We start from the raw sequence: 15413 nt of genomic DNA, 5'->3' as shown, positions 1-15413 counted from the left end.
CTTCTATAACATGTGACGGATCAGTCACGGTGTAATCTGACTGACACTTCCCTTCTACAACATGTGACGGATCAGTCACGGTGTAATCTGACTGACACTACCCTTCTACAACATGTGACGATCAGTCACGGTGTAATCTGACTGACACTTCCCTTCTACAACATGTGACGGATCAGTCATGGTGTAATCTGACTGACACTTCCCTTCTACAACATGTGACGGATCAGTCACGGTGTAATCTGACTGACACTACCCTTCTACAACATGTGACGGATCAGTCACGGTGTAATCTGACTGACACTTCCCTTCTACAACATGTGACGGATCAGTCACGGTGTAATCTGACTGACACTTCCCTTCTACAACATGTGACGGATCAGTCACGGTGTAATCTGACTGACACTTCCCTTCTACAACATGTGACCGATCGCTTCGGCTGTTTTATGACTATGACTGAAGTGTTGGCACCCTTCTCAGTTTGACAGATAAACTCCAGAAGCATAAGGTTATGGAAAGTGAACAATAATAACAAATATTAACACAGCACAGTACAAGTGAGGAGAAGCTAGCACAAGTGCAGCAGGTGGAACAACGCCTCTCCCGGCAGGAAGGTGCAGACACCTGACAGCCCCCTGAACAGCTCGCTGTAGTCATGCACTGAGGGGCGTTACCATGACAACTTGTCGCCGTCCCCTCCACACAGCACACTGACACGTACTCACAGCTCCAGCAATGCGTCCACGGTCCGTGCTCTCAGCCCCTGTGTGAACTGGAAAGACTAGGCAGCGGCTGTCACACACGCCCACAATGCACCGCGGCCCGGGCGTCACATCCCATCTGGTCCTGTGCAGTGAGGCGGCGGCTGCTGCCTGACAGGAATGTTCCACAGTGAGGAGCGCTCGGTGTGTGTGCTGAGCGGCGCCGATGTAACGCGAGTCTCCATTGGACAGCCCTTATTGCTAACACACGACGTTCCGTGCTATTGGCCGGCGGCGCGTCCTGCCTGGTGTCTGTGAGGGCGCAGCCGCCTCCATGTGAGCGCTGTGTGCTGGGGTCCTGCTGGTTGGAGTGACCTGTAGGGGGCGCCTCACCACTGCAGGCTGCTATATAATCCTGCTGAGGGCCCCTGCAGGAAGTCATGCTCCTGCAGACCCCCTAAGGTATAGTATGGTATAGCTGAGATAGGGTATTCCCATCTGTAGAGACCACCATGGAGCCATAGGCTGGGTGACATACTGCCAATCTGGGAGCCTGACAGTTGGGACTGAGGACAGGCTGTGCCCCCTATGGATGGCCGGAGGGCGCACATGTGCAGTCCCCGATCCCGTGGGACAATAGTGTTGGGGGGCTGTCCGTCTGTCCCACGAGGTCTGCGACCTGCTCCACTGCTAATAGTGTCTTCAGCTGAATATAATGGTGGAGCAGGGAGCCACCAGGTCTCTGCTCCACTATTCACCCGTGCTGGTGTAGGGTCGCAGCAGACGCCGTGATGACGTTACTACACTGACTGCCCCGGACCCAAAGGGCGGAGATCGTCATCAGAACACAGCGAGGTCTTTATGTCCGGTAGTGTGGAGCCAGGGGTGGATTAAGGGTAGCCAGGGCCCCCAGGCTGTTCAGACACTGTGGGGCCCCCCTGGTCATGTGACGGGGGTCATGTGATACCCGAACCAGATTATTCCAGAAAAATGGCCGGGCCCTACTCTACTGTAACCTATTAAATATTTGTTAGACTCTGCAATACAATTTAGGTATATTTTGACCAATAATATCACATACAAGGAACAAATACCACCGCACCATGACCAGACCACAAATTACAACCACAGTGATCGAATAATATCACATACAAGGAACAAATACCACCGCACCATTTCCAGACCACATATTACCACCACATAGTGACTGAATACTACAATACTGATCAGTAAAAAACAGCAACACAATACTATCACCATAAGTGCCAGTATTCACAGGAGATCTGTACTTAGTATGCAGTGTCTGTGTAGAGGTAATACAGTGATCACTGGTGACATTGTACACAGGACCTCTGTATATAGTATACAGTGTATAGTGTCAGTGTATAGGTAACACTGACTCACCAGTGACGTCTCTAGGTGAAGTCCTTCATCTTTCATCCAGCACAGACCGCCATCATTTCTTCCAGCCAGGACTCGTTTCTGCAGGAAATAACACAGTTATCTCGAGCTCCGCTTGCAGAACACATTACTTAATTTTTCACAACTTCTACATTACACCACATGAAGAAAAAAAGGCGATATAGTGTCACTCTGCACAGTAACAGGACCGACCCCCATTTAAAACAGTATACTCAAAAAATAAAATAAATACATCACTGCAGTAATAATATCCCTTAATTAGCCCCTATGGTAATAATATTCCACATCCTGGCCCCGTGTGTCTCATTCCTGGCTCCAGCCATATGTTCTCGCATCCTGCCCTCATGAGTATCCATTCTACCCCATATGATCTCCACATCCTGCCCCATATGTCTCCATCGTATCCATCCTGCCCCATGATCCAATCCTGCCCCGTGTCTTTCATTCTGCCCCGTGTCTCCAATCATGCCCCGTGTCTACATTCTGCCCATGCCTCCAGTCCTGCCCCCAGTGTGTCCAGCAATCTGCCCCAGTATGTCCAGCATATTGCCCCAGTGTACAGCAATCTGCCCCAGTGTGTCCAGCATTGCCCCCAGACAGTGTGTCCAGCAATCTGCCCCAGTATGTCCAGCATATTGCCCCAGTGTGTCCAGCATATTGCCCCCAGACAGTGTGTCCAGCAATCTGCCCCAGTGCGTCCAGCATTGCCCCCAGACAGTGTGTCCAGAATATTACCACCAGTGTGTCCAGCAATCTGCCCCAGTATGTCCAGCATTTCCCCCAGTGTCTCCAGCATTGCCCCAGTGTCTCCAGCAATCTGCCCCAGTGTCCTCCAGCATTGCCCCAGTGTCCTCCAGCATTGCCCCAGTGTCTCCAGCAATCTGCCTGTGTCCTCCAGCAATCTGCCTCAGTGTCCTCCAGCATTGCCTCAGTGTCCTCCAGCATTGCCCCAGTGTCCTCCAGCCATCTGCCCCAGTGTCTCCAGCAATCTGCCCCAGTGTCCTCCAGCAATCTGCCCCAGTGTCCTCCAGCAATCTGCCCCAGTGTCCTCCAGCAATCTGCCCCAGTGTCCTCCAGCAATCTGCCCCAGTGTCCTCCAGCAATCTGCCCCAGTGTCTCCAGCAATCTGCCCCAGTGTCCTCCAGCAATCTGCCCCAGTGTCCTCCAGCATTGCCCCAGTGTCCTCCAGCATTGCCCCAGTGTCCTCCAGCAATCTGCCCCAGTGTCCTCCAGCATTGCCCCAGTGTCCTCCAGCATTGCCCCAGTGTCCTCCAGCAATCTGCCCCAGTGTCATCCAGCAATCTGCCCCAGTGTCCTCCAGCATTGCCCCAGTGTCTCCAGCAATCTGCCTCAGTGTCCTCCAGCATTGCCCCAGTGTCCTCCAGCATTGCCCCAGTGTCCTCCAGCAATCTGCCCCAGTGTCCTCCAGCATTGCCCCAGTGTCCTCCAGCATTGCCCCAGTGTCCTCCAGCATTGCTCCAGTGTCCTCCAGCCATCTGCCCCAGTGTCCTCCAGCAATCTGCCCCAGTGTCCTCCAGCAATCTGCCCCAGTGTCCTCCAGCATTGCCCTCAGTGTGTCCACCGTTATAAAAAAAAACAAAACAATAAACAAGTCTCCTCACATGTCCGCGCTCCAGCGGTGAGCTCCCTCCAACAGAGCACACTCGCCGGCGACTGACAATGACGTCAGACGCCGGCGACGTGTGCGCCTGCGGCCGACATCAGCCGCCAGCCTCCAATTGGCTGGCGGCTGTTGTTAACTATTGACGTGCGGGTGCGCGCCCGCACGTAAATAGGAAACTGCCGCAGCGCCGGAAGGGGCCCGGTGAGCAGATGAGAAGGGGCCCGATGCGGGCCCCCTCTCTCTGCCCACCGGGTACGGCGGGGGCACACAAATGCCGCCGGCGGCCGCCGGCATTCACAGATGATTATCAGAGGGTCAATCTGTGCGGTAGCCCAGGGCCCCCCCAGACCACTGGGCCCTGGGCTACTGCCCATATTGACCCTCTAATAATCCGCCCCTATGTGGAGCGTAATATTGTGTGGGGTCACCATGTAGAAAAGCGGTGGGCAATTAGTTTTCCACAGGGGCCACATGGAGGGCCGCACCTACTTGCCAAACTTAATTTGGCTTTGTATTATTGGATGTATTCCGCAGGATGTCTGTGGTCACAGCCTGAATTTCTCTCTGTACTGTCGGAGGGACTTGTTAATGTACCACAAACTATTCCAAAGGCCCCAAACAAAAGTAACATTAATTTCTCTTGATGGGGCCCTTTCTATTCCTGAACGACAGTAACTCTGTACAGTCGAACACGACGTTTCTTGGCCAATCGCTGACATGTGGAACACGACTCGCCTGTCTCCTGGGAAAGGCTGTGCAACGATTTATGTGGAGATGACGACGTCTCTGTTTTATATCCGGAATTGTTTCCGCAGACATTTTCGGACGTCCTCCATCATGAGTATCCAGTATTCACCAATGACAGAATACACGGTTTGGACAGTGGATTTCCACCTCCAAACTTCTTTAGCAACTCACTTTGTAGCTACTAAGGACTCAGTATTCCAATAAAATTTCAAAATGAAAACCCGCTCCTTCATACTGTATCTGTGCATTGTTAATAAATGAAGAATTAATTTGGCATGAGTGAAATGCAAGAACCACACACAACCTACCGAGGCGCAGAAAGACGGGCAGCAAGTCTATCTCAGTGGAGATGACAAGTCAATGCCAACACAAAAGGAAATAATAGAACAATTGATAAAAAGTTGTTTTTAGCACTCCTTATAGCCTTCAATTTAATAGCATAAAACATTATTGGGAAATACATCCCTATTCTATTTCAGGACCATATTTTAAATCCGGTATTATTGGAAGGACATATATATAGAGTATGTTCTCTTGGAAATATATTTTCCCCTAGTATCTATATAATCGTCTAAGGTCCACTTCCGTCTGTTTGTCTTTCTGTCACGGAAATCCCGCGTCGCTGATTGGTCGCGGCCGGCCGCCGGAAGGTGAGTATATAACTATTTTTTATTTTAATTCTTTTTTTTTAACAGGGATTTGGTGCCCACACTGCTATATACTACGTGGGCTGTGTTATATACTACGTGGCTGTGCTATATACTACGTGGGCTGTGTTATATTCTACGTGGCTGCTATATACTACATGGCTGCTATATATGTGGGCTGTGCTATATACTACGAGGTTGCTATATACTCCGTGAGCTGTGTTATACTACGTGGCTGTGCTGTATACTACTTGGCTGTCTGGTATATACTACGTGGGCTGTGTTATATACTACGTGGCTGTGCTATATACTATGTGGGCTGTGTTATATTCTATGTGGCTGTGCTGTCTACTACTTGTCTGCTATATACTACGTGGCTGTGCTATATACTATGTGCTGTGTTATATTCTACTTGGCTGTGCTATCTACTACGTGGCTACTATATACTACGTGGGCTGTGGTATATACTACATGGGTTGTGTTATATACTACTGGCTGTGCTATACACTACGTGGCTGTGCTATATACTACGTGGCTGTGTTATATATGCAGAGTGGCTGTGTTATATGCAGAGTGGCTGTGCTATGTACTACGTGCTATATACAGTTAGGTCCATATATATTTGGACAGAGACAACATTTTTCTAATTTTGGTTATAGACATTACCACAATGAATTTTAAACAAAACAATTCAGATGCAGTTGAAGTTCAGACTTTCAGCTTTCATTTGAGGGTATCCACATTAAAATTGGATGAAGGGTTTAGGAGTTTCAGCTCCTTAACATGTGCCACCCTGTTTTTAAAGGGACAAAAAGTAATTAGACAATTGACTCCAAGGCTATTTCATGGACAGGTGTGGGCAATCCCTTCGCTATGTCATTCTCAATTAAGCAGATAAAAGGCCTGGAGTTGATTTGAGGTGTGGTGCTTGCATTTGGAAGGTTTTGCTGTGAAGTAAACATGCTGTCAAAAGAGCTCTCCATGCAGGTGAAACAAGCCATCCTTACGCTGCGAAAACATAAAAAACCCTTCCGAGAAATTGCTACAATATTAGGAGTGGCAAAATCTACAGTTTGGTACATCCTGAGAAAGAAAGAAAGCACTGGTGAACTCATCAATGCAAAAAGACCTGGGCGCCCACGGAAGACAACAGTGGTGGATGATCGCAGAATTATCTCCATCGTGAAGAGAAACCCCTTCACAACAACTAACCAAGTGAACAACACTCTCCAGGAGGTCGGCGTATCAATATCCAAATCTACCATAAAGAGAAGACTGCATGAAAGTAAATACAGAGGGTTCACAGCACGGTGCAAGCCACTCATAAGCATCAAGAATAAAAAAGCTAGACTGGACTTTGCTAAAAAGCATCTAAAAAAGCCAGCACAGTTCTGGAAGAACATTCTTTGGACAGATGAAGCCAAGATCAACCTCTACCAGAATGATGGAAAGAGAAAAGTATGGCGAAGGCGTGGTACAGCTCATAATCCAAAGCATACCACATCATCTGTAAAACACGACGGAATCAGTGTGATGGCTTGGGCATGCATGGCTGCCAGTGGCACTGGGTCACTAGTGTTTATTGATGATGTGACACAGGACAGAAGCAGCCGAATGAATTCTGAGGTATTCAGAGCCATACTGTGTGCTCAGATCCAGCCAAATGCAGCCAAACTGATTGGTCGCCGTTTCATATTACAGATGGACAATGACCCAAAACATAAAGCCAAAGCAATCCAGGAGTTTATTAAAGCCAAGAAGTGGAATATTTTTGAATGGCCAAGTCAGTCATCTGATCTCAACCCAATTGAGCATGCATTTCATTTGTTAAAGACTAAACTTCAGACAGAAAGGCCCACAAACAAACAGCAACTGAAAACCACCGTAGTGAAGGCCTGGCAGAGCATCAAAAAGGAGGAAACACAGCGTCTGGTGATGTCCATGAGTTCAAGACTTCAGGCAGTCATTGCCAACAAAGGGTATTCAACCAAGTACTAAAAATGAATATTTTATTTAAAATTATTGAATCTGTCCAATTACTTTTGGTCCCTTTTAAAACAGGGTGGCACATGTTAAGGAGCTGAAATTCCTAAACCCTTCATCCAATTTTAATGTGGATACTCTCAAATTAAAGCTGAAAGTCTGAACTTCAACTGCACCAGAATTGTTTTGTTTAAAATTCATTGTGGTAATGTCTATAACCAAAATTAGAAAAATGTTGTCTCTGTCCAAATATATATGGACCTAACTGTATTACGAGGCTGTGCTATATACTACGTGGCTGTGTTATATAATACGTGGCTGTACTATATCCTGTGCCCCGAACCCCCGACATCCTGCGACTAATCAGCGACAGGCGCAGTCCGGCCCCGGAAATTTCCGCAGAAATTCTGCAACTCCCTGCCACTGGCAATATGCATGCAGAATTGGCAAGCATATTCCTGCTAAACACTATCGTTTTGCAAGCATAATTAGCTTGCAGAATGCTAGTGTGTTCCAAGCGATCTGTAGCATCGCTTGGAAAACTGATTGACAGGTTGGTCACACATAGTGTTTGACAAGTGTGACCAACTTTTTACTATTGATGCTGTCTATGCAGCATCAATAGTAAAAAGATATAATGTTAAAAATAATAAAAAATTGTGATATTCTCACCTTCCGGCGGCCGCTGCAGCCTTCCTGCTCCTCACAATGCTCCCGTTCCTAGTAATGCCTCGCGGCAATGACCCCAGATGACGTAGCATCACGCGAGACCGCTACGTCATCACAGGTCATTGTTGTAAGGTATTACTGGGAACGGGAGCATTGCAAGGAACGGGAAGGCTGCGGGGGCCGCCGGAAGGTCAGAATATCACGATTTTTTATTCTTTTTTTTTTTTTACAGGTACCGTATATGGTTCCCAGGGCCTGGAGGAGAGTCTCCTAGGTACCCAATCGCACATGATCCTCTTACTTCCCGCATGGTGGGCATAGCCCCATGGAGGAAGTAAGCCGATCAATGCATTCCTATGTGTGCGGAATCACCGCGATTCCACACAAAGAATGAACATGCTGCGTTTTTTTCGGGAATGCGACAAAAAAATGCGGAATGCATTAAAAATTATGGGATTCTTATGTAAGCGTTTTTTTCGGCGGAAAACTGCCGAAAAAAGGCTAAAAATCCTGAACTTGTGCTCATAGCCTAATTCTTTCATCTATTGTAATACTAATTATGTTGTATATTGCATACAATGCAATTTGTGTAGCATCAAATACGTGGGATGCACTATCTGTAAATGAAAAAAAAAAAACTACAAAATATCAATAGTAAAAAGAAAAAAATATTCGGGGATAACAAAACATTTTTTGGAAACACACAGTGGAAATACCCAGGGTCTTACCTTCTTTAGCATTGAGAGAGTAAATCGTCCAGGTAGAGGCAGAGACTGGCAGAAAATAAACACTGTTACCTAGGGAGGCGTTCTAGTTAATTAAACCCGATATTAAGCAACCTGATGGGATGAATGATAGAAACAACTCTAGCCTTATTTATTGATATTTTGTATTAGAATTCCTAATCATATTCCTTGCAGTTTTATATAAATTATTCTGTATTAGATTCCTTATATTGTATCTTTGTTCACACGTTGTAGATAGACATTGTAGATTGTAAGCTCTCACGAGCAGGGTTGTCTTATTTTGCTTTAATTATTATATTGTTAGCATTGTTACTTATGGCTGTTGTGTTTGAAACTAAAGCGCTGCGAAATATGTTGGCGCTATATAAATATTATTATTATTATGTTCTTTTGCATTTCCATGATTGGTGGTCTTTTGGTTTAAAAGGTTTGCCCGCTACTAGGACAACCCTTTCTTAACCTAAATGTTTGGCTCTGATAAAATAATAAAGCCTATACTCACCTCGCGTGCCGACTCTATTCTATCTGTTCTATCGGTGTCTGCACTCACGGTCCCAGGGCTGTGATGCAGTGCAATGACGTGACGCCGGCACCCAATCAGCAATGGCTTCACGGTCTTCACCTTTGGACAAATTGAACATGAAGAGGAAGTCCAGGTTGAACTGCAGCCCTGGCTTCCTCTTCATCAGGGGTCCCCAACTCCAGGCCTCGAGGGCCGCCAACAGTGCAGGTTTTCAGGATTTCTTTAGTATTGCATCGGTGGTAATGTGATCATCTGCACAGGTGATGATTCCAACCCCTGTGCAATACTAAGGAAATCCTGAAAACCTGCACTGTTGGCGGCCCTCGAGGCCTGGAGTTGGGGACCACTGCTCTTCATGTTCAGTTCATATGAAGTTGGAGACAGTGATTGCAGCGCTGACTGGGCTGTTATGATAAGGTAATTCAGTACCACAATGGACATAGAGGTCAGAGCACATACAGTGACCTGACAATAACCCAAAAACATAGAACGAGCTCTGAGACGTGGGAACTCTGCTGACCGCAATCCCTAATCCTCTCCAACCACACTAGAGGCAGCCGTGGATTGCGCCTAACGCTCCCTATGCAACTCGGCACAGCCTGAGAAACTAGCTAGCCTGGAGATAGAAAATAAGCCTACCTTGCCTCAGAGAAATACCCCAAAGGAAAAGGCAGCCCCCACATGTAATGACTGTGAGTTAAGATGAAAAGACAAACGTAGAGATGAAATAGATTTAGCAAAGTGAGGCCCGACTTTCTGAACAGAGCGAGGATAGGAAAGGTAACTTTGCGGTTAACACAAAACCCTACAAAAACCACGCAAAGGGGGCAAAAAGACCCTCCGTACCGAACTAACGGCACGGAGGTACACCCTCTGCGTCCCAGAGCTTCCAGCAAGCAGAAAAAAAACAAATAGACAAGCTGGACAGAAAAAAACAGCAAACAAAATAGCAAAGCGGAACTTAGCTATGCAGAGCAGCAGGCCACAGGAACGATCCAGGAGGAAACAGGTCCAATACTAGAACATTGACTGGAGGCCAGGATCAAGGCACTAGGTGGAGTTAAATAGGTGCTGCTCTAACGACTTCACCACATCACCTGAGGAAGGAAACTCAGAAGCCGCAGTACCACTTTCCTCCACCAACGGAAGCTCACAGAGAGAATCAGCCAAAGTACCACTTGTGACCACAGGAGGGAGCTCTGCCACAGAATTCACAACAGTACCCCCCCTTGAGGAGGGGTCACCGAACCCTCACCAGAGCCCCCAGGACGACCAGGATGAGCCACATGAAAGGCACGAACAAGATCAGGGGCATGGACATCAGAGGCAAAGACCCAGGAATTATCTTCCTGAGCATAACCCTTCCACTTAACCAGATACTGGAGTTTCCGTCTTGAAACACGAGAATCCAAAATCTTCTCCACAATATACTCCAACTCCCCCTCCACCAAAACCGGGGCAGGAGGATCAACAGATGGAACCATAGGTGCCACGTATCTCCGCAACAATGACCTATGGAATACGTTATGTATGGAAAAAGAATCTGGAAGGGTCAGACGAAAAGACACAGGATTAAGAACCTCAGAAATCCTATACAGACCAATGAAACGAGGTTTAAACTTAGGAGAGGAAACCTTCATAGGAATATGACGAGAAGATAACCAAACCAAATCCCCAACACGAAGTCGGGGACCCACACAGCGTCTGCGATTAGCAAAACATTGAGCCTTCTCCTGGGACAAGGTCAAATTGTCCACTACATGAGTCCAAATCTGCTGCAACCTGTCCACCACAGTATCCACACCAGGACAGTCCGAAGACTCAACCTGCCCTGAAGAGAAACGAGGATGGAACCTAGAGTTGCAGAAAAATGGCGAAACCAAGATAGCCGAACTGGCCCGATTATTAAAGGGACTCTGTCACCTGAATTTGGCGGGACTGGTTTTGGGTCATATGGGCGGAGTTTTCGGGTGTTTGATTCACCCTTTCCTTACCCGCTGGCTGCATGCTGGCTGCAATATTGGATTGAAGTTCATTCTCTGTCCTCCATAGTACACACCTGCGCAAAGCAATCTTGCCTTGTGCAGACATGTACTATGGAGGACAGAGAATGAACTTCAATCCAATATTGCAGCCAGCATGCAGCCAGCGGGTAAGGAAAGGGTGAATCAAACACCCGAAAACTCCGCCCATATGACCCAAAACCAGTCCTGCCAAATTCAGGTGACAGGTTCCCTTTAAGGGCGAACTCAGCCAAAGGCAAAAAGGACACCCAGTCATCCTGATCAGCAGAAACAAAGCATCTCAGATATGTTTCCAAGGTCTGATTGGTTCGTTCGGTCTGGCCATTAGTCTGAGGATGGAAAGCCGAGGAAAAAGACAAGTCAATGCCCATCCTACCACAAAAGGCTCGCCAATACCTTGAAACAAACTGGGAACCTCTGTCAGAAACGATATTCTCTGGAATGCCATGTAAACGAACGACATGCTGGAAGAACAATGGCACCAAATCAGAGGAGGAAGGTAATTTAGACAAGGGTACCAAATGGACCATCTTAGAGAAGCGATCACAGACCACCCAAATGACTGACATCTTTTGAGAGACGGGAAGATCTGAAATAAAATCCATAGAGATATGTGTCCAAGGCCTCTTCGGGACCGGCAAAAGCAACCCACTGGCACGAGAACAGCAGGGCTTAGCCCAAGCACAAATCCCACAGGACTGCACAAAAGAACGCACATCCCGCGACAGAGATGGCCACCAAAAGGATCTAGCCACTAACTCTCTGGTACCAAAGATTCCAGGATGACCAGCCAACACCGAACAATGAACCTCAGAGATAACTTTATTTGTCCACCTATCAGGGACAAACAGCTTCTCCGCTGGGCAACGATCAGGTTTATTAGCCTGAAATTTTTGCAGCACCCGCCGCAAATCAGGGGAGATGGCAGACACAATTACTCCCTCTTTGAGGATACCCGCCGGCTCAGATAAACCCGGAGAGTCAGGCACAAAACTCCTAGACAGAGCATCCGCCTTCACATTTTTAGAGCCCGGAAGGTACGAAATCACAAAGTCAAAACGGGCAAAAAACAGCGACCAACGAGCCTGTCTAGGATTTAACCGCTTGGCAGACTCGAGATAAGTCAAGTTCTTATGATCAGTCAAGATCACCACGCGATGCTTAGCTCCTTCAAGCCAATGACGCCACTCCTCGAATGCCCACTTCATGGCCAGCAATTCTCGATTGCCCACATCATAATTTCGCTCAGCAGGCGAAAACTTCCTGGAAAAGAAGGCGCATGGTTTCATCACCGAGCAATCAGTACCTCTCTGCGACAAAACAGCCCCTGCTCCAATCTCAGAAGCATCAACCTGGAATGGAAGCTAAACATCTGGTTGACACAACACAGGGGCAGAAGAAAAACGACGCTTCAACTCTTGAAAAGCTTCCACAGCAGCAGAAGACCAATTGACCACATCAGCACCCTTCTTGGTCAAATCGGTCAATGGTTTAGCAATACTAGAAAAATTGCAGATGAAGCGACGATAAAAATTAGCAAAGCCCAGGAACTTTTGCAGACTTTTCAGAGATGTTGGCTGAGTCCAATTATAGATGACTTGGACCTTAACAGGGTCCATCTCGATAGTAGAAGGGGAAAATATGAACCCCAAAAATGAAACCTTCTGAACACCAAAGAGACACTTTGATCCCTTCACAAACAAAGAATTAGCACGCAGGACCTGAAACACCGTTCTGACCTGCTTCACATGAGACTCCCAATCATCCGAGAAGATCAAAATGTCATCCAACTACACAATCAGGAATTTATCCAGGTACTCTCGGAAGATGTCATGCATAAAGGACTGAAACACTGATGGAGCATTGGCAAGTCCGAATGGCATTACTAGATACTCAAAATGGCCCTCGGGCGTATTAAATGCAGTTTTCCATTCATCGCCTCGCTTAATACGCACAAGATTATACGCACCACGAAGATCTATCTTGGTGAACCAACTAGCCCCCTTAATCCGAGCAAACAAATCAGATAACAACGGCAAGTGGTACTGAAATTTAACCGTGATCTTATTTAGAAGGCGGTAATCTATACAAGGTCTCAGCGAACCATCCTTCTTGGCTACAAAAAAGAACCCTGCTCCCAATGGCGACGATGACGGGCGAATATGCCCCTTCTCCAAGGACTCCTTCACATAACTCCGCATAGCGGCGTGCTCAGGCACAGACAAATTAAACAGTCGACCTTTTGGAAATTTACTACCAGGAATCAAATCGATAGCACAATCACAATCCCTATGCGGAGGTAGGGTATCGGACTTGGGCTCATCAAATACATCCCGGTAATCAGACAAGAACTCTGGAACCTCAGAAGGGGTGGATGACGAAATACTCAGAAATGGGACATCACCATGTACCCCCTGACAACCCCAGCTGGACACAGACATGGATTTCCAATCTAATACTGGATTATGGACTTGTAGCCATGGCAACCCCAACACGACCACATCATGCAGATTATGCAACACCAGAAAGCGAATAACCTCCTGATGTGCAGGAGCCATACACATGGTCATCTGGGTCCAGTACTGAGGCTTATTCTTGGCCAAAGGCGTAGCATCAATTCCTCTCAATGGAATAGGACACTGCAAGAGCTCCAAGAAAAACCCACAACGCCTAGCATACTCCAAGTCCATCAAATTCAGGGCAGCGCCTGAATCCACAAATGCCATGACAGAATACGATGACAAAGAGCAGATCAAGGTAACGGACAGAAGAAATTTTGACTGTACCGTACCAATGGTGGCAGACCTAGCGAACTGCTTAGTGCGCTTAGGACAATCAGAGATAGCATGAGTGGAATCACCACAGTAGAAACACAGCCCATTCAGACATCTGTGTTCTTGCCGTTCAACTCTGGTCAAAGTCCTATTGCACTGCATAGGCTCAGGTTTAAGCTCAGGTAATACCGCCAAATGGTACACAGATTTACGCTCACTCACGCAAGCGTCGACCGATCTGAATGGCCAAAGACATAGACTCATTCAGACCAGCAGGCATAGGAAATCCCACCATGACATCCTTAAGGGCTTCAGAGAGACCCTTTCTGAAAATAGCTGCGAGCGCACCTTCATTCCATTGAGTGAGTACGGACCACTTTCTAAATTTCTGACAATATACCTCTATCTCATCCTGACCCTGACACAGAGCCAGCAAATTTTTCTCTGCCTGATCCACTGAATTAGGTTCATCGTACAGCAATCCGAGAGCCAGGAAAAACGCATCGATATTACTTAATGCAGGATCTCCTGACGCAAGAGAAAATGCCCAGTCCTGAGGGTCGCCACGTAAAAAAGAAATAATGATCCTAACTTGTTGAACTGGGTCACCAGAGGAGCGAGGTTTCAAAGCTAGAAATAGTTTACAATTATTTTTGAAACTCAGAAATTTAGTTCTATCTCCAAAAAACAAATCAGGAATAGGAATTCTCGGTTCTAGCATAGAATTCTGAACCACAAACTCTTGAATATTTTGTACTCTTGCCGTGAGCTGATCCACACATGAAGACAGACCTTTAATGTCCATCGCTACACCTGTGTCCTGAACCACCCAAATGTCTAGGGGAAAAAAAAAGGCAAAACACAGTGCAGAGAAAAAAAAATGGTCTCAGGACTTCTTTTTTCCCTCTATTGAGAATCATTAGTACTTTGGGCCTCCAGTACTGTTATGATAAGGTAATTCAGTACCACAATGGACATAGAGGTCAGAGCACATACAGTGACCTGACAATAACCCAAAAACATAGAACGAGCTCTGAGACGTGGGAACTCTGCTGACCGCAATCCCTAATCCTCTCCAACCACACTAGAGGCAGCCGTGGATTGCGCCTAACGCTCCCTATGCAACTCGGCACAGCCTGAGAAACTAGCTAGCCTGGAGATAGAAAATAAGCCTACCTTGCCTCAGAGAAATACCCCAAAGGAAAAGGCAGCCCCCACATGTAATGACTGTGAGTTAAGATGAAAAGACAAACGTAGAGATGAAATAGATTTAGCAAAGTGAGGCCCGACTTTCTGAACAGAGCGAGGATAGGAAAGGTAACTTTGCGGTCAACACAAAACCCTACAAAAACCACGCAAAGGGGGCAAAAAGACCCTCCGTACCGAACTAACGGCACGGAGGTACACCCTCTGCGTCCCAGAGCTTCCAGCAAGCAGAAAAAAAACAAATAGACAAGCTGGACAGAAAAAAACAGCAAACAAAATAGCAAAGCGGAACTTAGCTATGCAGAGCAGCAGGCCACAGGAACGATCCAGGAGGAAACAGGTCCAATACT

The 15413-nt window shown here is 47.0% G+C and overlaps 1 protein-coding gene across 4 annotated transcripts in view; it reads right to left on the bottom strand.

Annotated features, from left to right (window-relative positions):
* MACROH2A1 (macroH2A.1 histone) overlaps positions 1–910 on the bottom strand; it is a 114789-nt gene extending 113879 nt beyond the window's left edge. For 2 of the 4 annotated variants that reach the window (XM_069763804.1, XM_069763807.1), the window contains exon 1: positions 719–890. The gene's annotated coding sequence lies outside the window, so the exon portion shown is untranslated. Of the gene's footprint in view, positions 1–718 lie in introns of all 4 variants that reach the window. The other 2 variants (XM_069763803.1, XM_069763806.1) reach the window with 2 other exon arrangements.
* Between the last annotated feature and the right edge of the window lie 14503 nt (positions 911–15413).

Source organism: Ranitomeya imitator, chromosome 4 (assembly GCF_032444005.1).
Source record: "Ranitomeya imitator isolate aRanImi1 chromosome 4, aRanImi1.pri, whole genome shotgun sequence".
Lineage (NCBI taxonomy): Eukaryota > Metazoa > Chordata > Amphibia > Anura > Dendrobatidae > Ranitomeya > Ranitomeya imitator.
Note: the sequence above shows the minus strand (reverse complement) of the source record. Positions and strands in the feature narration are given on the sequence as shown.